Below are 22,374 nucleotides of genomic sequence, written 5' to 3' on the forward strand. Positions count from 1 at the left end.
GTACTGATAGTTGGGAAAAGAAGGATCAGACATTTATACAGCAGGTACTGGTAGTTGGAAAAAGATGGATCAGACATTTATACAGCGTGTACTGGTAGTTGGGAAAAGAAGGATCAGACATTTATACAGCGGGTACTGGTAGTTGGAAAAATAAGGATAAGATATTTATACAGCAGGTACTGATAGTTGGGAAAAGAAGGATCAGACATTTATACAGCCGGTACTGAAAGTTGGAAAAGAAGGATCAGACATTTATACAGCAGGTACTGGTAGTTGGGAAAATAAATATTGGTTGTTTATACAGCAGGTACTCATGGTTGGGAAAAGAAGGATCAGACATTTATACAGCAGGTACTGATAGTTGGGAAAAAAAGGATCAGACATTTATACAGCATGTACTGGTAGTTGGGAAAAGAAGGATCAGACATTTATACAGCGGGTACTGGTAGTTGGGAAAAGAATGATCAGACATTTATCCAGCGGGTACTGGTAGTTGGGAAAAGAAGGATCAGACATTTATACAGCGGGTACTGGTAGTTGGGAAAAGAAGGATCAGACATTTATACAGCAGGTACTGGTAGTTGGGTAAAGAAGGATCACACATTTATCCAGCGGGTACTGGTAGTTGGGAAAAGAAGGATCAGACATTTATACAGCGGGTACTGGTAGTTGGGAAAAGAAGGATCAGACATTTATGCAGCAGGTACTGGTAGTTGGGAAAAGAAGGATCAGACATTTATACAGCGGGTACTGGTAGTTGGGAAAAGAATGATCAGACATTTATACAGCGGGTACTGGTAGTTGGGAAAAAGAAAGGATCAGACATTTATACAGCGGGTACTGGTAGTTGGGAAAAGAAGGATCAGACATTTATCCAGCGGGTACTGGTAGTTGGGAAAAGAAGGATCAGACATTTATACAGCAGGTACTGGTAGTTGGGAAAAGAAGGATCAGACATTTATACAGCGGGTACTGGTAGTTGGGAAAAGAAGGATCAGACATTTATACAGCGGGTACTGTTAGTTGGTAAAGTAGGATCAGACATTTATACAGCGGGTACTGGTAGTTGGGAAAAGAAGGTTCAGACATTTATACAGCACGTACGGAGAGTTGGGTAAAGAAGGAACAGACATGTATACAGCAGGTACTGGTAGTTGGGAAAAGAAGGATCAGACATTTATACAGCAGGTACTGATAGTTGGGAAAAGAAGGATCAGACATTTATACAGCAGGTACTGGTAGTTGGGAAAATAAATATCAGTCCTTTATACAGCAGGTACTGATAGTTGGAAAAAGAAGGATCAAACATTTATACAGCAGGTACTGATAGTTGGGAAAAGAAGGATCAGACATTTATACAGCAGGTACTGGTAGTTGGGAAAATAAATATAGGTTGTTTATACAGCAGGTACTCATGGTTGGGAAAAGAAGGATCAGATATTTATACAGCAGGTACTGGTAGTTGGGAAAAGAAGGATCAGAAATGTATACAGCAGGTACTGGTAGTTGGGAAAAGATGGATCAGACATTTATACAGCAGGTACTGGTAGTTGGGAAAAGAAGGATCAGACATTTATACAGCGGGTACTGGTAGTTGGGAAAAGAAGGATAAGATATTTATACAGCAGGTACTGATAGTTGGGAAAAGAAGGATCAGACATTTATACAGCGGTACTAGGATAGTTGGAAAAAGAAGGGATCAGACATTTATACAGCAGGTACTGGTAGTTGGGAAAATAAATATTGGTTGTTTATACAGCAGATACTCATGGTTGGGAAAAGAAGGATAAAACATTTATACAGCAGGTACTGATAGTTGGAAAAGAAGGATCAGACATTTATACAGCAGGTACTGGTAGTTGGGAAAAGAAGGATCAGACATTTATACAGCAGGTACTGGTAGTTGGGAAAAGAAGGATCAGACATTTATACAGCGGGTACTGGTAGTTGGGAAAAGAAGGATCAGACATTTATCCAGCGGGTACTGGTAGTTGGGAAAAGAAGGATCAGACATTTATACAGCGGGTACTGGTAGTTGGGAAAAGAAGGATCAGACATTTATCCAGCGGGTACTGGTAGTTGGGAAAAGAAGGATCAGACATTTATACAGCAGGTACTGGTAGTTGGGAAAAGAAGGATCAGACATTTATACAGCGGGTACTGGTAGTTGGGAAAAGAAGGATCAGACATTTATACAGCGGGTACTGGTAGTTGGGGAAAAGAATGATCAGACATTTATCCAGCGGTACTGGTAGTTGGGAAAAGAAGGATCAGACATTTATACAGCGGGTACTGGTAGTTGGGAAAAGAAGGATCAGACATTTATACAGCAGGTACTGGTAGTTGGGTAAAGAAGGATCACACATTTATCCAGCGGGTACTGGTAGTTGGGAAAAGAAGGATCAGACATTTATACAGCGGGTACTGGTAGTTGGGAAAAGAAGGATCAGACATTTATGCAGCAGGTACTGGTAGTTGGGAAAAGAAGGATCAGACATTTATACAGCGGGTACTGGTAGTTGGGAAAAGAATGATCAGACATTTATCCAGCGGGTACTGGTAGTTGGGAAAAGAAGGATCAGACATTTATACAGCGGGTACTGGTAGTTGGGAAAAGAAGGATCAGACATTTATCCAGCGGGTACTGGTAGTTGGGAAAAGAAGGATCAGACATTTATACAGCAGGTACTGGTAGTTGGGAAAAGAAGGATCAGACATTTATACAGCGGGTACTGGTAGTTGGGAAAAGAAGGATCAGACATTTATACAGCAGGTACTGGTAGTTCGTAAAAGTAGGATCAGACATTTATACAGCGGGTACTGGTAGTTTGGAAAAGAAGGTTCAGACATTTATACAGCACGTACGGAGAGTTGGGTAAAGAAGGAACAGACATTTATACAGCAGGTACTGGTAGTTGGGAAAAGAAGGATCAGACATTTATACAGCAGGTACTGATAGTTGGGAAAAGAAGGATCAGACATTTATACAGCAGGTACTGGTAGTTGGGAAAATAAATATCAGTCCTTTATACAGCAGGTACTGATAGTTGGAAAAAGAAGGATCAAACATTTATACAGCAGGTACTGATAGTTGGGAAAAGAAGGATCAGACATTTATACAGCAGGTACTGGTAGTTGGGAAAATAAATATAGGTTGTTTATACAGCAAGTACTCATGGTTGGGAAAAGAAGGATCAGATATTTATACAGCAGGTACTGGTAGTTGGGAAAAGAAGGATCAGAAATGTATACAGCAGGTACTGGTAGTTGGGAAAAGATGGATCAGACATTTATACAGCAGGTACTGGTAGTTGGGAAAAGAAGGATCAGACATTTATACAGCGGGTACTGGTAGTTGGGAAAAGAAGGATAAGATATTTATACAGCAGGTACTGATAGTTGGGAAAAGAAGGATCAGACATTTATACAGCCGGTACTGATAGTTGGAAAAGAAGGATCAGACATTTATACAGCAGGTACTGGTAGTTGGGAAAATAAATATTGGTTGTTTATACAGCAGATACTCATGGTTGGGAAAAGAAGGATAAAACATTTATACAGCAGGTACTGATAGTTGGGAAAAGAAGGATCAGACATTTATACAGCAGGTACTGGTAGTTGGGAAAAGAAGGATCAGACATTTATACAGCGGGTACTGGTAGTTGGGAAAAGAAGGATCAGACATTTATCCAGCGGGTACTGGTAGTTGGGAAAAGAAGGATCAGACATTTATACAGCGGGTACTGGTAGTTGGGAAAAGAAGGATCAGACATTTATCCAGCGGGTACTGGTAGTTGGGAAAAGAAGGATCAGACATTTATACAGCAGGTACTGGTAGTTGGGAAAAGAAGGATCAGACATTAATACAGCGGTACTGGTAGTTGGGAAAAGAAGGATCAGACATTTATACAGCAGGTACTGGTAGTTGGGAAAAGAAGGATCAGACATTTATACAGCGGGTACTGGTAGTTGGGAAAAGAAGGATCAGACATTTATACAGCGGGTACTGGTAGTTGGGAAAAGAAGGATCAGACATTTTATACAGCAGGTACTGGTAGTTGGGTAAAAGAAGGATCACACATTTATACAGCGGTACTGGTAGTTGGGAAAAGAAGGATCAGACATTTATACAGCGGGTACTGGTAGTTGGGAAAAGAAGGATCAGACATTTATGCAGCAGGTACTGGTAGTTGGGAAAAGAAGGATCAGACATTTATACAGCGGGTACTGGTAGTTGGGAAAAGAATGATCAGACATTTATCCAGCGGGTACTGGTAGTTGGGAAAAGAAGGATCAGACATTTATAGCGGGGTACTGGTAGTTGGGAAAAGAAGGATCAGACATTTATCCAGCGGGTACTGGTAGTTGGGAAAAGAAGGATCAGACATTTATACAGCAGGTACTGGTAGTTGGGAAAAGAAGGATCAGACATTTATACAGCGGGTACTGGTGAAGTTGGGAAAAGAAGGATCAGACATTTATACAGCAGGTACTGGTAGTTCGGGAAAAGTAGGATCAGACATTTATACAGCGGGTACTGGTAGTTGGGAAAAGAAGGATCAGACATTTATACAGCACGTACTGGGAGAGTTGGGAAAGAAGGAACAGACATTTATACAGCAGGTACTGGTAGTTGGGAAAAGAAGGATCAGACATTTATACAGCAGGTACTGATAGTTGGGAAAAGAAGGATCAGACATTTATACAGCAGGTACTGGTAGTTGGGAAAAATAAATATAGGTTGTTTATACAGACAGGTACTCATGGTTGGGAAAAGAAGGATCAGACATTTATACAGCAGGTACTGGTAGTTGGGAAAAGAAGGATCAGAAATTTATACAGCAGGTACTGGTAGTTCGGGAAAAGATGGATCAGACATTTATACAGCAGGTACTGGTAGTTGGGAAAAGAAGGATCAGACATTTATACAGCGGGTACTGGTAGTTGGGAAAAGAAGGATAAAACATTTATACAGCAGGTACTGATAGTTGGGAAAAGAAGGATCAGACATTTATACAGCCGGTACTGAGTAGTTGAAAAAGAAGGATCAGACATTTATACAGCAGGTACTGGTAGTTGGGAAAATAAATATTGGTTGTTTATACAGCAGATACTATGGTTGGGAAAAGAAGGATAAAACATTTATACAGCAGGTACTGATAGTTGGGAAAAGAAGGATCAAGACATTTATACAGCAGGTACTGGTAGTTGGGAAAAAGAAGGATCAGACATTTATACAGCAGGTACTGGTAGTTGGGAAAAAGAAGGGATCAGACATTTATACAGCGGGTACTGGTAGTTGGGAAAAGAAGGATCAGACATTTATACAGCGGGTACTGGTAGTTGGGAAAAGAAGGATCAGACATTTATACAGCGGGTACTGGTAGTTGGGAAAAGAAGGATCAGACATTTATCCAGCGGGTACTGGTAGTTGGGAAAAGAAGGATCAGACATTTATACAGCAGGTACTGGTAGTTGGGAAAAGAAGGATCAGACATTAATACAGCGGGTACTGGTAGTTGGGAAAAGAAGGATCAGACATTTATACAGCGGGTACTGGTAGTTGGGAAAAGAAGGATCAGACATTTATACAGCGGGTACTGGTAGTTGGGAAAAGAAGGATCAGATATTTATACAGCAGGTACTGGTAGTTGGGAAAAGAAGGATCAGACATTTATACAGCAGGTACTGGTAGCTGGGAAAATAAATATCAGTCGTTTATACAGCAGGTACTCATGGTTGGGGAAAGTAGGATCAAACATTTATACAGCAGGTACTGATAGTTGGGAAAAGAAGGATCAGACATTTATACAGCAGGTACTGGTAGTTGGGAAAAGATGGATCAGACATTTATACAGCGGGTACTGGTAGTTGGGAAAAGAAGGATCAGACATTTATACAGCAGGTACTGGTAGTTGGTAAAAGAAGGATCAGACATTTATACAGCGGGTACTGGTATTTGGGAAAAGAAGGATCAGACATTTATACAGCACGTACGGATAGTTGGGAAAAGTAACAGACAATAATACAGCAGTACTGGTAGTTGGGAAAAGAAGGATCAGACATTTATACAGCAGGTACTGGTAGTTGGGAAAAAGAAGGATCAGACATTTATACAGCAGGTACTGGTAGTTGGGAAAAGATGGATCAGACATTTATACAGCAGGTACTGGTAGTTGGGAAAAGAAGGATCAGACATTTATACAGCAGGTACTGGTAGTTGGGAAAAGAAGGATAAGATATTTATACAGCAGGTACTGATAGTTGGGAAAAGAAGGATCAGACATTTATACAGCCGGTACTGGTAGTTGGGAAAAGAAGGATCAGACATTTATACAGCAGGTACTGGTAGTTGGGAAAATAGAATATTGGTTGTTTATACAGCAGGGGTACTCATGGTTGGGAAAAGAAGGATAAAACATTTATACAGCAGGTACTGATAGTTGGGAAAAGAAGGATCAGACATTTATACAGCAGGTACTGGTAGTTGGGAAAAGAAGGATCAGACATTTATACAGCAGGTACTGGTAGTTGGGAAAAAGAAGGATCAGACATTTATACAGCGGGTACTGGTAGTTGGGAAAAGAAGGATCAGACATTTATACAGCGGGTACTGGTAGTTGGGAAAAAGAAGGATCAGACATTTATACAGCGGTACTGGTAGTTGGGAAAAGAAGGATCAGACATTTATCCAGCGGGTACTGGTAGTTGGTAAAAGAAGGATCAGACATTTATACAGCAGGTACTGGTAGTTGGGAAAAGAAGGATCAGACATTAATACAGCGGGTACTGGTAGTTGGGAAAAGAAGGATCAGACATTTATACAGCGGGTACTGGTAGTTGGGAAAAGAAGGATCAGACATTTATACAGCGGGTACTGGTAGTTGGGAAAAGAAGGATCAGATATTTATACAGCAGGTACTGGTATTGGGAAAAGAAGGATCAGACATTTATACAGCAGGTACTGGTAGTTGGGAAAATAGGAATATCAGTCGTTTATACAGCAGGTACTCATGGTTGGGGAAAGTAGGATCAAACATTTATACAGCAGGTACTGATAGTTGGGAAAAGAAGGATCAGACATTTATACAGCAGGTACTGGTAGTTGGGAAAAGATGGATCAGACATTTATTCAGCGGGTACTGGTAGTTGGGAAAAGAAGGATCAGACATTTATACAGCAGGTACTGGTAGTTGGGAAAAGAAGGATCAGACATTTATACAGCGGGTACTGGTATTTGGGAAAAGAAGGATCAGACATTTATACAGCACGTACGGATAGTTGGGTAAAGAAGGAACAGACAATAATACAGCAGGTACTGGTAGTTGGGAAAAGATGGATCAGACATTTATACAGCAGGTACTGGTAGTTGGGAAAAGATGGATCAGACATTTATACAGCAGGTACTGGTAGTTGGTAAAAGAAGGATCAGACATTTATACAGCGGGTACTGGTAGTTGGGAAAAGAAGGATCAGACATTTATACAGCAGGTACTGGTAGATGGTAAAAGAAGGATCAGACATTTATACAGCGGGTACTGGTATTTGGGAAAAGAAGGATCAGACATTTATACAGCACGTACGGATAGTTGGGTAAAGAAGGAACAGACAATAATACAGCAGGTACTGGTAGTTGGGAAAAGAAGGATCAGACATTTATACAGCAGGTACTGATAGTTGGGAAAAGAAGGATCAGACATTTATACAGCGGGTACTGGTATTTGGGAAAAGAAGGATCAGACATTTATACAGCACGTACGGATAGTTGGGTAAAGAAGTAACAGACAATAATACAGCAGGTACTGGTAGTTGGGAAAAGAAGGATCAGACATTTATACAGCAGGTACTGATAGTTGGGAAAAGAAGGATCAGACATTTATACAGCAGGTACTGGTAGTTGGGAAAAGATGGATCAGACATTTATACAGCAGGTACTGGTAGTTGGGAAAAGAAGGATCAGACATTTATACAGCGGGTACTGGTAGTTGGGAAAAGAAGGATAAGATATTTATACAGCAGGTACTGATAGTTGGGAAAAGAAGGATCAGACATTTATACAGCCGGTACTGATAGTTGGAAAAGAAGGATCAGACATTTATACAGCAGGTACTGGTAGTTGGGAAAATAAATATTGGTTGTTTATACAGCAGGTACTCGTGGTTGGGAAAAGAAGGATAAAACATTTATACAGCAGGTACTGATAGTTGGGAAAAGAAGGATCAGACATTTATACAGCCGGTACTGATAGTTGGAAAAGAAGGATCAGACATTTATACGCAGGGTACTGGTAGTTGGGAAAAGAAGGATCAGACATTTATACAGCGGGTACTGGTAGTTGGGAAAAGAAGGATCAGACATTTATACAGCGGGTACTGGTAGTTGGGAAAAGAAGGATCAGACATTTATCCAGCGGGTACTGGTAGTTGTAAAAGAAGGATCAGACATTTATACAGCAGGTACTGGTAGTTGGGAAAGAAGGATCAGACATTTATACAGCGGGTACTGGTAGTTGGGAAAAGAAGGATCAGACATTTATACAGCGGGTACTGGTAGTTGGGAAAAGAAGGATCAGACATTTATACAGCGGGTACTGGTAGTTGGGAAAAGAAGGATCAGATATTTATACAGCAGGTACTGGTAGTTGGGAAAAGAAGGATCAGACATTTATACAGCAGGTACTGGTAGTTGGGAAAATAAATATCAGTCGTTTATACAGCAGGTACTCATGGTTGGGGAAAGAAGGATCAAACATTTATACAGCAGGTACTGATAGTTGGGAAAAGAAGGATCAGACATTTATACAGCAGGTACTGGTAGTTGGGAAAAGATGGATCAGACATTTATACAGCGGGTACTGGTAGTTGGGAAAAGAAGGATCAGACATTTATACAGCAGGTACTGGTAGTTGGTAAAAGAAGGATCAGACATTTATACAGCGGGTACTGGTATTTGGGAAAAGAAGGATCAGACAATAATACAGCAGGTAATGGTAGTTGGGAAAAGAAGGATAAAACATTTATACAGCAGGTACTGATAGTTGGGAAAAGAAGGATCAGACATTTATACAGCAGGTACTGGTAGTTGGGAAAAGAAGGAACAGACAATAATACAGCAGGTACTGGTAGTTGGGAAAAGAAGGATCAGACATTTATACAGCAGGTACTGATAGTTGGGAAAAGAAGGATCAGACATTTATACAGCAGGTACTGGTAGTTGGGGAAAAAAATATCAGTCGTTTATACAGCAGGTACTCATGGTTGGGGAAAGAAGGATCAAACATTTATACAGCAGGTACTGGTAGTTGGGAAAAGAAGGATCAGACATTTATACAGCAGGTACTGGTAGTTGGGTAAAGAAGGAACAGACAATAATACAGCAGGTACTGGTAGTTGGGAGAAAGAAGGATCAGACATGTTATACAGCAGGTACTGATAGTTGGGAAAAAGAAGGATCAGACATTTATACAGCAGGTACTGGTAGTTGGGGAAAAAAATATCAGTCGTTTATACAGCAGGTACTCATGGTTGGGGAAAGAAGGATCAAACATTTATACAGCAGGTACTGGTAGTTGGGAAAAGAAGGATCAGACATTTATACAGCGGGTACTGGTAGTTGGGAAAAGAAGGATCAGACATTTATCCAGCGGGTACTGGTAGTTGGGAAAAGAAGGGTCAGACATTTATCCAGCGGGTACTGGTAGTTGGGAAAAGAAGGATCAGACATTTATCCAGCGGGTACTGGTAGTTGGGAAAAGAAGGATCAGACATTTATACAGCAGGTAATGGTAGTTGGGAAAAGAAGGATCAGACATTTATACAGCAGGTACTGGTAGTTGGGAAAAGAAGGATCAGACATTTATACAGCAGGTACTGGTAGTTCGTAAAGGTAGGATCAGACATTTATACAGCGGGTACTGGTAGTTGGGAAAAGAAGGATCAGACATTTATACAGCACGTACGGATAGTTGGGTAAAGAAGGAACAGACATTTGTACAGCAGGTACTGGTAGTTAGGAAAAGAAGGATCAGACATTTATTCAGCAGGTACTGATAGTTGGGAAAAGAAGGATCAGACATTTATACAGCAGGTACTGATAGTTGGGAAAAGAAGGATCAGACATTTATACAGCAGGTACTGGTAGTTATGGAAAATAAATATAGGTTGTTTATACAGCAGGTACTCATGGTTGGGAAAAGAAGGATCAAACATTTATACAGCAGGTACTGATAGTTGGGAAAAGAAGGATCAGACATTTATACAGCAGGTACTGGAAGTTGGGAAAAGAAGGATCAGACATTTATACAGCGGGTACTGGTAGTTGGGAAAAGAAGGATCAGACATTTATACAGCGGGTACTGGTAGTTTGGAAAAGAAGGATCAGATATTTATACAGTAGGTACTGATAGTTGGGAAAAGAAGGATCAGATATTTATACAGCAGGTACTGGTAGTTGGGAAAATAAATATCAGTCGTTTATACAGCAGGTACTCATGGTTGGGGAAAGAAGGATCAGACATTTATACAGCAGGTACTGGTAGTTGGGAAAAGATGGATCAGACATTTATACAGCGGGTACTGGTAGTTGGGAAAAGAAGTATCAGACATTTATACAGCAGGTACTGGTAGTTGGTAAAAGATGGATCAGACATTTATACAGCGGGTACTGGTAGTTGGGAAAAGAAGGATCAGACATTTATACAGCACGTACGGATATTTGGGTAAAGAAGGAACAGACAGTTATACAGCAGGTACTGGTAGTTGGGAAAAGAAGGATTGTCATGGTGTGCTGTATGTGGAAGGTGCGGGAATCAGGCGCAGGACACAGAAGCTTCGTACAACAGTCTTTAGTGGTGAAATACTGAGCAAAAGTGCCCGGAGACGAGCGATACGCACACAGGGCGTAAACAAACAGGAAAATACATAAGCGCACAGAAAGTGCGAAACCTCTCCTAAATACAAGGAGGGAAAACCAATACCGACACGTAGACAGGACGCTCAATAACACACAACACATGACTAACAAAGCGAGAACTTATAGGACACATAATCAAGGCTAACTAACCACAAGTGTACAACAATCAGACAAACGCAAACGAACACAGAAACATACAACGGTGGCAGCTAGTACTCCGGGGACGACGACCGCCGAAACCTGCCCGAGCAAGGAGGAGGAGCAGCCTCGGCAGATTCCGTGACAGTACCCCCCTTGAGCGCGGCTCCAGCGTGCGCCGACCCGGCCTCGGGGACGACCAGGAGGACGCGGTGCAGGGGCGGCGTGGGGTGACTACGGTGGAACTCAGTCAGGAGAGACGGGTCTAGGATGTCCCTCCTCGGCACCCAGCACCGCTCCTCCGGGCGCACCCCTCCCACTCCACGAGATATTGAGACCCCATCCGACGTCTCGAATCCAAAATGGACCCGAACTGTGTCGCCGAGCCCCCTCGATGTCCACTGGGGCGGAGGGGAGTCTCTGCTATCTAACCTTCCTGGAGTGGACCAGCTACCACCGGCCTGAGAAGAGACACATGGAACGAGGGGTTAATAGTCTTATACTCAATAGGTAGTAGTAACCTGTAACACACCTCGTTCAATCTCTCAGGACTTTAAAGGGGCCCTACAAACCGCCGACCCAGCTTCCGGCAGGGCAGGCGGAGGGGTAGGTTTCTGGTCGAGAGCCAGATTCGATCTCCAGGTGCGTACACCGGCCCCTCACTGCGGTGGAGATCGGCGCTCGCTTTTTGTCGACGGATGGCCCGCTGCAGATGGACGTGTGCAGCGTTCCACGTCTCCTCCCGAGCGCCTTACCCACTCATCCACCGCAGGGGCCTCGATCTGGCTCTGATGCCACGGTGCCAGAACCGGCTGGTAACCTAACACACATTGGAAAGGGGTTAGGTTGGTGGAGGAGTGGCGAAGAGAAATCTGGGAGCCATCTCTGCCCAGGAATATACCTGCGCCCACTCTCCGGCCGGCCCTGGCAATACGACCTCAGAAACCTACCCACATCCTGTTTCACACGTTCTACCTGCCCATTACTCTCCGGATGGTACCCGAGGTAAGGCTCACCGAGACCCCCAGGGCGCTCCATGAACGCTCTCCAGACTCGGGAGGTGAACTGGGGACCTCGATCAGACACTATATCCTCGGGTACCCCGTAATGCCGGAAGACGTGGGTGAATAGTGCCTCAGCGGTCTGCAAGGCAGTGGGAAGACCTGGCATTGGGAGAAGACGACAGGCTTTAGAGAACCGATCCACAACGACCAGTATGGTGGTATTCCCCTGAGAGGGGGAAGGTCTGTAACAAAGTCCACCGAGAGGTGAGACCAGGGTCGTTGTGGAACGGGCAGGGGTTGTAACTTACCCCTGGGCAGATGTCCTGGGCGCCTTACACTGGACGCACACCGACAGGAGGAGACATAAACCCTCACATCCCTGGCTAACGTTGGCCACCAGTACTTAGAGCTAAGGCGTGCACTGTCCGGCCAATACCTGGATGTCCAGAGGAGGGTGACGTGTGAGCCCAATAAATAAGTCGATCCCGAAACCTCGAGCGAAGAGCGTACGTCCACCCACCGGACACTGTGGAGGGCTAGGGTCGGTACGCAACGCCCTCGCTCGATTTCAGCATCGACCTCCCACACTACCGGTGCCACTAGACAAGACTCGGCAGTATGGAAGTGGGCTCAACGGACCTCTCCTCTGTGTCATACGCCCGGGACAGGGCGTCTGCCTTACCGTTCTGGGACCCAGGGATGTACGTGATTTTAAATACAAACCGGGTTAGAAACATGTTCCACCGAGCCTGGCGAGGGTTCAGTCTCCTAGCTGCCCGAATGTACTCCAGGTTCTGGTGGTCAGTCAAAATAGAAAAGGGTGTTGAGCCCCCTCAAGCCAATGTCTCCACACCTTTAGGGCTTGAACCACGGCTAACAGCTCCCTGTCTCCTACGTCATAATTCCGCTCCGCGGGCTGAGCTTTTTAGAGTAGAAGGCACAGGGGGCGGAGTTTAGGTGGCGTACCGGACCGTTGTGATAGCACGGCCCTATACCGGCCTCAGACGCGTCTACCTCTACCTGGAATGGTAAGGCGGGATCCGGATGCGCAAGCACTGGGGCCGAGGTAAACAGGGCCTTCCAGTCTCCCAAATGCCGGTCCGCATCCGCTGACCACTGCAATCAAACCGGACCCCCTTCAGAAGAGACGTTATGGAGCTGCCACCTGTCCAAAACCCGGATAAACCTCCGGTAGTAATTCGCAAAACCCAAGAACCGCTGCACCTCTTTCACGGTGGTTGTGGTTTGCCAATTACGCACGGCTGACACCAGACAACCTCCATCTTCACCCCTGACGCGGACAACTGATAACTCAGAAAGGAGACCGACTCCTGGAAAACAGACATTTCTCTGCCTTGACATACAGGTCGTGCTCCAACAGCCTACCCAACACACGACGCACCAGGGCTACATGCTGCGTCTCGGGTGGCGAGTAAACCAGGATGTCATCTATGTACACGACCACACCCTGCCCCTGCATGTCCCTGAAAATCTCATCCACGAAGGATTGGAAGACTGAAGGAGCATTCATCAACCCGTATGGCATGACGAGATACTCGTAATGACCCGAGGTGGTACTAAATGCCGTTTCCATTCATCGCCTCCTAATGCGCACCAAGTTATACGCTCCTGAGATCCAGTTTCGTGAAGAAACGGGCTCCATGCAATGACTCCGTCATAGTCGCAATCAGAGGGAGAGGATAACTGTACTTCACAGTGATCTGATTGAGACTACGGTAATCTATGCACGGGGCGCAACCCTCCATCCTTTTTCTTCACAAAAAGAAGCTCGAGGACGCAGGAGAAGTGGAGGGCCGTATGTATCCTTGTCTTAGAGATTCGGCTATGTAAGTCTCCATAGCCCGCTTCTCCTCTTGGGACAGAGGATACACATGGCTCGCGGAAGCGCTGCTCCTGCCTGGAGGTCTATCGCACAATCCCCCCTGTCTATGAGGAGGCAAACGCGTCGCCCTCGATTTACTAAACACAAGTGCCAAATCCTCATATTCAGTGGGAATGCGCGGTGAGGACACCTGGTTTGGACTCTCACCGAGGTCCCCACGGAAACACCCAAACATCTCCTCTCACACTGGGCAGACCACTCTTAAGAGCCCTCTCTTGCCACGAAATAGAGGATCATGGGTACTCAACCAGGGGGAATACCCAGCACCACCGGATACGCAGGAGAGTTGATAAGATCTAGCTGGATAGTCTCCTCATGACCCCCCTGCGTACACATCCTAAGTGGCGCTGTGACTTCCTGATCAACCCGGATCCCAACGGACGGCTATCTAGGGCATGAACAGGAAATGGAATGTCAACAGGAAGTAGGGAATCCCTAATTCTAAACAAAATTTACGATCAACAAAATTCCCAGCTGCGCTTCTGAATCTACTAGCGCCTTATGCTGGGAATGAGGTGCAACCTGTGGAAATCGCACAGGTATACAGAAGTGCACAACAGAGAGCTCTGGGTAAGTGGGACGCCTACTCACCTGGAAGGACTCCCAGTGCAGGGCCTGCCGTCCTCTCCCCTAGGAGACCCCTCCCCAACACCTGACCGCGGTGTGTCCTCCACGGCCACAGTTGGTGCAGGGGATGGCCCCCTCGTGCTCCTTCCCTCTTCTCTCTAGCGCCAGCACCCCGAGCTCCATAGGGGCTCGGCTCGAGGTGCTGGAGGGTGGAATGGAGCGAACCCCTCCGGACGTCCGCGGGTGGCCAGCAGGGTGTCCAGCCGGATGGACATGTCCACCAACTGGTCGAACGTGAGACTAGTATCCCTGCAGGCCAGGTCTCGGCTGGACGTCCTCCCGAAGACTACAACGATTATGATCGATGAGGCCCGCTCATTCCACCCTCGTCAGCCGCTAGAGTCCGAACTCCAGTGCAAATTCCTGGCGCTCCTCCTCCCCTGCCGGAGGTAGAATAGACGCTCCCCGCCGCTTTCCCCTCAGGTGGATGGTCGAACACAGCCCTGAAGCGGCGGGAGAACTCCGCGTATGTGATCGTGGCAGCGTCTATCCTCCTCCATTCGGCGTTGGGCCCACTCCAACGCCTTGCCGGTGAGACAGGAGATGAGGGCAGAAACGCTCGTGTCCCGAGGGCACCGGGTGTGACGGTGGCCAGGTATAGTTCCACCTGCAGAGGAACCCCTGACACCGCGGCAGCGGTACCATCATACGCCCTCGGGAGCGAGAGCCGAATCCCACTGGGTTCCGGAGCTTGGATGGGCGGACTGGCCGATGGTGATGGCAAGGTAGGGGGAGATGTGGGTGCCCCTCTGTTCTCCCAGTGGTGGAGAGTGTTTATAACGTCCTGAAGGGTGGTCCCGATGCGGTTGATCTGTTCGTTCTGCTCGCGGGACGCTCCTCCAGGTACTCGGATGCTAGTGCTGTTCCTGCTGATTCCATCTGGGTGTGTTATTCTGTCAAGGTGTGCTGTATGTGGAAGGTGCGGGAATCAGGCGCAGGACACAGAAGCTTCGACAACAGTCTTTAGTGGTGAAATACGAGCAAAAGTGCCCGGAGATGAGCGACACGCACACAGGCGTAAACAAACAGGAAAAATACATAGCGCACAGAAAGTCGGAAAACCTCTCCTAAACACAAGGAGGGAAAACCAATACCGACACGTAGACAGGACGCTCAATAACACACAACACATGACTAACAAAGCGAGAACTTATAGGACACATAATCAACGCTAACTAACCGCAGGTGTACAACAATCAGACAAAAGCAAACGAACACAGAAACATACAACGGTGGCAGCTAGTACTCCGGGGACGACGACCGCCGAAACCTGCCCGAGCAAGGAGGAGGAGCAGCCTCGGCAGATTCCGTGACAAGGATCAGACATTTATACAGCAGGTACTGATAGTTGGGAAAAGAAGGATCAGACATTTATACAGCAGGTACTGGTAGTTGGGAAAATAAATATCAGTCGTTTATACAGCAGGTACTCATGGTTGGGGAAAGAAGAATCAAACATTTATACAGCAGGTACTGGTAGTTGGGAAAATAAATATCTGTCGTTTATACAGCAGGTACTAATAGTTGGAAAAAGAAGGATCAAACATTTATACAGCAGGTACTGATAGTTGGGAAAAGAAGGATCAGACATTTATACAGCAGGTACTGGTAGTTGGGAAAAGAAGGATCAGACATTTATACAGCAGGTACTGGTGGTTGGGAAAAGAAGGATCAGACATTTATACAGCGGGTACTGGTAGTTGGGAAAAGAAGGATCAGACATTTATCCAGCGGGTACTGGTAGTTGGGAAAAGAAGGATCATACATTTATCCAGCGGGTACTGGTAGTTGGGAAAAGAAGGATCAGACATTTATACAGCAGGTACTGGTAGTTGGTAAAAGTAGGATCAGACATTTATACAGCAGGTACTGGTAGTTGGAAAAGAAGGATCAGACATTTATACAGCACGTACGGATAGTTGGGTAAAGAAGGAACAGACATTTATACAGCAGGTACTGGTAGTTGGTAAAAGTAGGATCAGACATTTATACAGCAGGTACTGGTAGTTGGGAAAAGAAGGATCAGACATTTATATAGCACGTGCGGATAGTTGGGTAAAGAAGGAACAGACATTTATAAAGCAGGTACTGGTAGTTGGGAAAAGAAGGATCAGACATTTATACAGCAGGTACGGATAGTTGGGTAAAGAAGGAACAGACATTTATACAGCAGGTACTGTTAGTTGGGAAAAAAAGGATCAGACATTTATACAGCAGGTACTGGTAGTTTGGAAAAGAAGGATCAGACATTTATCCAGTGGGTACTGGTAGTTGGGAAAAGAAGGATCAGACATGTATACAGCAGGTACTGGTAGTTGGGGAAATAAATATCAGTCGTTTATACAGCAGGTACTGATAGTTGGGAAAAGAAGGATGAAACATTTATACAGCAGGTACTGGTAGTTGGGGAAATAAATATCAGTCGTTTATACAGCAGGTACTGATAGTTGGGAAAAGAAGGATCAAACATTTATACAGCAGGTACTGATAGTTGGGAAAAGAAGGATCAGACATTTATACAGCAGGTACTGGTAGTTGGGAAAAGAAGGATCAGACATTTATACAGCGGGTACTGGTAGTTGGGAAAAGAAGGATCAGACATTTATCCAGTGGGTACTGGTAGTTGGGAAAAGAAGGATCAGACATGTATACAGCAGGTACTGGTAGTTGGGGAAATAAATATCAGTCGTTTATACAGCAGGTACTGATAGTTGGGAAAAGAAGGATGAAACATTTATACAGCAGGTACTGATACTTGGGAAAAGAATGATCAGACATTTATACAGCAGGTACAGATAGTTGGGAAAAGAAGGATCAGACATTTATACAGCAAATACCGGTAGTTGGGAAAAGAACGATCAGACATTTATACAGCAGGTACTGGTAGTTGGGAAAATAAATATCAGTTGTTTATACAGCAGGTACTGGTAGTTGGGAAAAGAAGGATCAGACATTTATACAGCAGGTACTGGTAGTTGGGAAAAGAAGGATCAGACATTTATACAGCAGGTACGGATAGTTGGGTAAAGAAGGAACAGACATTTATACATCAGGTACTGGTGGTTGGGGAAATAAATATAGTTTGTTTATACAGCAGGTACTCATGGTTGGGAAAAGAAGGATCAAACATTTATACAGCAGGTACTGATAGTTGGGAAAAGAAGGAGCAGACATTTATACAGCAGGTACTGGAAGTTGGGAAAAGAAGGATCAGACATTTATACAGCGGGTACTGGTAGTTGGGAAAAGAAGGATCAGACATTTATACAGCGGGTACTGGTAGTTGGGAACAGAAGGATCAGATATTTATCCAGCGGGTACTGGTAGTTGGGAAAAGAAGGATCAGACATTTATACATCGGGTACTGGTAGTTGGGAAAAGAAGGATCAGACATTTATCCAGCGGGTACTGGTAGTTGGGAAAATAAGGATCAGACATTTATACAAAAGGTACTGGTAGTTGGGAAAAAAAGGATCAGACATTTATACAGCGGGTACTGGTAGTTGGGAAAAGAAGGATCAGACATTTATACAGCGGGTACTGGTAGTTGGGAAAAGAAGGATCAGACATTTATACAGCACGTACTGGTAGTTGGGAAAAGAAGGATCAGACATTTATCCAGCGGGTACTGGTAGTTGGGAAAATAAGGATCAGACATTTATACAAAAGGTACTGGTAGTTGGGAAAAGAAGGATCAGACATTTATACAGCGGGTACTGGTAGTTGGGAAAAGAAGGATCATACATTTATCCAGCTGGTACTTGTAGTTGGGAAAAGAAGGATCAGACATTTATACAGCAGGTACTGGTAGTTGGGTAAAGAAGGATCACACATTTATACAGCACGTACTGGTAGTTGGGAAAATAAATATCAGTCCTTTATACAGCAGGTACTGATAGTTGGAAAAAGAAGGATCAAACATTTATACAGCAGGTACTGATAGTTGGGAAAAGAAGGATTAGACATTTATACAGCAGGTACTGGTAGTTGGGAAAATAAATATAGGTTGTTTATACAGCAGGTACTCATGGTTGGGAAAAAGAAGGATCAAACATTTATACAGCATGTACTGATAGTTGGGAAATGAAGGAGCATACATTTATACAGCAGGTACTGGTAGTTGGGAAAAGAAGGATCAGACATTTATACAGCGGGTACTGGTAGTTGGGAAAAGAAGGATCAGACATTTATACAGCGGGTACTGGTAGTTGGGAAAAGAAGGATCAGATATTTATCCAGCGGGTACTGGTAGTTGGGAAAAGAAGGATCAGACATTTATACATCGGGTACTGGTAGTTGGGAAAAGAAGGATCAGACATTTATCCAGCGGGTACTGGTAGTTGGGAAAAGAAGGATCAGACATTTATACAAAAGGTACTGGTAGTTGGGAAAAGAAGGATCAGACATTTATACAGCGGGTACTGGTAGTTGGGAAAAGAAGGATCATACATTTATCCAGCGGGTACTGGTAGTTGGGAAAAGAAGGATCAGACATTTATACAGCAGGTACTGGTAGTTGGTAAAAGTAGGATCAGACATTTATACAGCGGGCACTGGTAGTTGGGAAAAGAAGGATCAGACATTTATACAGCACGTACGGATAGTTGGGTAAAGAAGGAACAGACATTTATACAGCAGGCACTGGTAGTTGGGAAAAGAAGGATCAGACATTTATACAGCAGGTACTGGTAGTTGGGAAAATAAGGATCAGACATTTATACAGCAGGTACTCATGGTTGGGAAAGAAGGATCAGATATTTATACAGCAGGTACTGATAGTTGGGAAAAGAAGGATCAGACATTTATACAGCAGGTACGGATAGTTGGGTAAAGAAGGAACAGACATTTATACAGCAGGTACTGTTAGTTGGGAAAAGAAGGATCAGACATTTATACAGCAGGTACTGGTATTTGGGAATGAAGGATCAGACATTTATACAGCAGGTACTGGTAGTTTGGAAAATAAATATCGGTTGTTTATACAGCAGGTACTCATGGTTGGGAAAAGAAGGATCAAACCTTTATACAGCAGGTACTGATAGTTGGTAAAAGTAGGATCAGACATTTATACAGCGGGCACTGGTAGTTGGGAAAAGAAGGATCACACATTTATACAGCACGTACGGATAGTTGGGTAAAGAAGGAACAGACATTTATACAGCAGGTACTGGTAGTTGGGAAAAGAAGGATCAGACATTTATACAGCAGGTACTGGTAGTTGGGAAAATACATATCAGTCGTTTATACAGCAGGCACTCATGGTTGGGGAAAGAAGGATCAAACATTTATACAGCAGGTCCTGATAGTTGGGAAAAGAAGGATCAGACATTTATACATTTACATTTACATTTACATTTTAGTCATTTAGCAGACGCTCTTATCCAGAGCGACTTACAGGAGCAATTAGGGTTAAGTTCCTTGCTCAAGGGCACATTAACGTCATTTAGCAGACGCTCTTAGCCAGAGCGACTCACAAATTGGTGCGTTCACCCTATAGCCAGTGGGATAACCACTTTACAATATACAGCAGGTACTGGTAGTTGGGAAAAGAAGGATCAGACATTTATACAGCAGGTACTGGTGGTTGGGAAAAAGAAGGATCAGACATTTATACAGCGGGTACTGGTAGTTGGGAAAAGAAGGATCAGACATTTATCCGGCGGGTACTGGTAGTTGGGAAAAGAAGGATCAGACATTTATACAGCGGGTACTGGAAGTTGGGAAAAGAAGGATCAGACATTTATCCAGCGGGTACTGGTAGTTGGGAAAAGAAGGATCAGACATTTATACAGCAGGTACTGGTAGTTAGTAAAAGTAGGATCAGACATTTATACAGCAGGTACTGGTAGTTGGAAAAGAAGGATCAGACATTTATACAGCACGTACGGATAGTTGGGTAAAGAAGGAACAGACATTTATACAGCAGGTACTGGTAGTTGGTAAAAGTAGGATCAGACATTTATACAGCAGGTACTGGTAGTTGGGAAAAGAAGGATCAGACATTTATACAGCACGTGCGGATAGTTTGGTAAAGAAGGAACAGACATTTATAAAGCAGGTACTGGTAGTTGGGTAAAGAAGGATCAGACATTTATACAGCAGGTAACGGATAGTTGCGTAAAGAAGGAACAGACATTTATACAGCAGGTACTGTTAGTTGGGAAAAGAAGGATCAGACATTTATACAGCAGGTACAGGTATTTGGGAAAAGAAGGATCAGACATTTATACAGCAGGTACTGGTAGTTTGGAAAATAAATATCGGTTGTTTATACAGCAGGTACTCATGGTTGGGAAAAGAAGGATCAACCATTTATACAGCAGGTACTGATAGTTGGGAAAAGAAGGATCAGACATTTATACAGCAGGTACTGATAGTTGGGAAAAGAAGGATCAGACATTTATACAGCAGGTACTGGTGGTTGGGAAAAGAAGGATCAGACATTTATACAGCGGGTACTGGTAGTTGGGAAAAGAAGGATCAGACATTTATCCGGCGGGTACTGGTAGTTGGGAAAAGAAGGATCAGACATTTATACAGCGGGTACTGGAAGTTGGGAAAAGAAGGATCAGACATTTATCCAGCGGGTACTGGTAGTTGGGAGAAGAAGGATCAGACATTTATACAGCAGGTACTGGTAGTTAGTAAAAGTAGGATCAGACATTTATACAGCAGGTACTGGTAGTTGGAAAAGAAGGATCAGACATTTATACAGCACGTACGGATAGTTGGGTAAAGAAGGAACAGACATTTATACAGCAGGTACTGGTAGTTGGTAAAAGTAGGATCAGACATTTATACAGCAGGTACTGGTAGTTGGGAAAAGAAGGATCAGACATTTATACAGCATGTGCGGATAGTTGGGTAAAGAAGGAACATACATTTATAAAGCAGGTACTGGTAGTTGGGAAAATAAATATAGGTTGTTTATACAGCAGGTACTCATGGTTGGGAAAAGAAGGATCAGACATTTATACAGCGGGTACTGGTAGTTGGGAAAAGAAGGATCAGACATTTATACAGCGGGTACTGGTAGTTGGGAAAAGAAGGATCAGATATTTATCCAGCGGGTACTGGTAGTTGGGAAAAGAAGGATCAGACATTTATACATCGGGTACTGGTAGTTGGGAAAAGAAGGATCAGACATTTATCCAGCGGGTACTGGTAGTTGGGAAAATAAGGATCAGACATTTATACAAAAGGTACTGGTAGTTGGGAAAAGAAGGATCAGACATTTATACAGCGGGTACTGGTAGTTGGGAAAAGAAGGATCATACATTTATCCAGCGGGTACTGGTAGTTGGGAAAAGAAGGATCAGACATTTATACAGCAGGTACTGGTAGTTGGTAAAAGTAGGATCAGACATTTATACAGCGGGCACTGGTAGTTGGGAAAAGAAGGGTCACACATTTATACAGCACGTACGGATAGTTGGGTAAAGAAGGAACAGACATTTATACAACAGGCACTGGTAGTTGGGAAAGAAGGATCAGACATTTATACAGCAGGTACTGGTAGTTGGGAAAATAAATATCAGTCGTTTATACAGCAGGTACTCATGGTTGGGGAAAGAAGGATCAAACATTTATACAGCAGGTACTGATAGTTGGGAAAAGAAGGATCAGACATTTATACAGCAGGTACGGATAGTTGGGTAAAGAAGGAACAGACATTTATACAGCAGGTACTGTTAGTTGGGAAAAGAAGGATCAGACATTTATACAGCAGGTACTGGTATTTGGGAATGAAGGATCAGACATTTATACAGCAGGTACTGGTAGTTTGGAAAA

This window comes from Coregonus clupeaformis, chromosome 7 (genome assembly GCF_020615455.1).
Source record: "Coregonus clupeaformis isolate EN_2021a chromosome 7, ASM2061545v1, whole genome shotgun sequence".
NCBI classification, from domain to species: domain Eukaryota; kingdom Metazoa; phylum Chordata; class Actinopteri; order Salmoniformes; family Salmonidae; genus Coregonus; species Coregonus clupeaformis.